This window comes from Belonocnema kinseyi, chromosome 8, assembly GCF_010883055.1.
Source record: "Belonocnema kinseyi isolate 2016_QV_RU_SX_M_011 chromosome 8, B_treatae_v1, whole genome shotgun sequence".
NCBI lineage: Eukaryota > Metazoa > Arthropoda > Insecta > Hymenoptera > Cynipidae > Belonocnema > Belonocnema kinseyi.
In genome coordinates, this window is record NC_046664.1 from 121,006,895 (window position 1) to 121,009,103 (window position 2,209).

The following is a 2,209-nucleotide window of genomic DNA, read 5'->3' on the forward strand; positions in this document are numbered from 1 at the left end:
AGTTCAACAGTGTTTAATTATAAATTTAAACTTTTTTTGCTGAAGATTCATAATTTTAGTTTAAAATGTAACTATTTGTTTGAAAATGAAAGTTTTTTTCAAATTAATTTTTTCTGGCTTAAAATTGAATTGTTTTATAGCAAATTTTTATTTTCTGGTTTGAAAATTCATCTGCTTCGGGAGAAATTTCATCTTTTATGTATAAAAACCGAACTATCTGACTGAAAATCTATTTGTTTTCATTGAGAATTTATTAATTTTTTATAATATTTGTCTTTTTTTATTGAATTAATTTTTGTTTGTTTTAGAATACACCATTTTTTAATTAAAATTTCAACTACTAGGATAAAATTTAAAATTATTTGTAAAAAATCCAGTTTTTGGTTGAAGATTATTAATTTCAGTTACAAAATTCATCTTTCTGGTTGAAAATGTAACTATTTTGTTGCAAATTTGATTTTCTCCTTTTTTTTTAGTTAAAAATTCAATTATTTTGATAGTAAGTTAATTTCGTACATTTTCAATTAGTAAACTGAAATTTTTATGTATAAATAACAATGCAAAAATATTAATCTGGAACAACTTGAAATAAAAATTATTTTACTCTTATTTAAAAAAGTTTTTAGTTACAAAATTTAGTTACAAATTTGTATTTCTGAATTGGATTAAAGATTTTTTGAAAAAACTATAATTCAGATCTGGGACAAGAAATTCTAAAAAATAATTTAAATTTTAAGTTAGGGCATGAAAATCTGAAAAAAGAAGTATAATCAGGGTACATTATAATAGAATTAATATAATATGCAATTAACTACTAGGCAGTCTGATAAGTCCCTGAAAAATGAAACACGGAGAATTTCGTTGGCCAAAGTCGGTTTTATTTTTCAACATACTCTCCTTTTAGGTCGATACAGCGAGTCCAACGATTTTCTAACTTTTTGATACCGTCCGAAAAGTACTCGATCGGAAGGTCTCCAAAATACGCCTCAGTTTCAGCTATGAGCTTCTCATTTGAGTAAAAACGCTTACCGGTGAGCCATCTCTTCAGGTTAGGGAACAAGGAATAGTCGCTGGGGGCCAGGTCTGGTGAATACGGTGGTTGAAGAACCAATTCGAAGCCGATTTCATGCAATTTTGCTTGTGCAACTAAGCATGAATGAACAGGCGTATTGTCGTGATAATAAAGCGGTTTTTTCTTCTTCAAATGCGGTCGTTTTTTGGGGGATTTCGATTTTCAATCGGTCCAATAATGATGAATAGTATGTTCCGGTTATGGTTTTACCTTTTTCAAGATAGTCCACGAATATTATGCCATGTGCATCCCAAAATACGGAGGCCATAACCTTTCCGACCCATTGTTGCGTTTTTGAACGCTTCGGAGCACTTTGGCCCGGTGGAACCCACTGTTTTGCCTGTTGCGTTGACTCAGAATTCTAGTAGTGGATCCAGGTTTCATCCATGGTTATGAATCGGCGCAAAAAATAGGTCGGCTTACGCGAAAATAATGCCAAATTCTGCTGGGAAGTTGTCACACGAATTCGTTTTTGATCCACTGTGAGCAAACGCGGCACCCATCGCGCGCAGAGCTTCTTCATGCATAAAACTGAATGCACGATATTGCCCACACGTTCCAATGATATGCCTACAGAATTAGCTACCTCTCTCAATTTCACTTTAGGATCATTCAACATCATATCATGGATTTTTTCGACATTTTATGGTGTAGTGACCTCCTTTGGGCGCCCAGATCGTTCAGCATCAACTGTGCTCGTACGGCCACAACTAAACTCGGTAAACCACTTATGAAACGTTCCAATCGACGGTGCAGAGTCCGCGTAATACTTATCCAGCTTGGCCTTGGTCTCGACTATCATTTTCTTGCGAAGATAGTAGTGTTTGATCAAAACTCGAAACTCAGATTTTTCCATATTAAAAAAAACTCGGAGGTTAGTCGCTTCTCAGTGCTGTAACTTGTAAATGCGTAAACATAAATGGCTGAAGTTTTGACAGGCGTCATTTGAAGGATCAAGCTCGACGAAACTGGTTTACATTAGTGAATACTAATGCCATCTCTTAGAATTTTCAGTTATTTATCAGACTGCCTAGTATATATGATAATATAACCATAATAATATTATCTGCACAGATATTGATATTAACATTAATATTAATTAGCAGTAAATGATTGTGCTAGGGTTTTAAGCATTGG

General features: G+C 33.4%; 1 pseudogene; it reads right to left on the bottom strand.

The window, feature by feature from the left end:
* Positions 1-1,322: 1,322 nt before the first annotated feature.
* Positions 1,323-1,826, bottom strand: LOC117177694 (annotated as a pseudogene).
* Between the last annotated feature and the right edge of the window lie 383 nt (positions 1,827-2,209).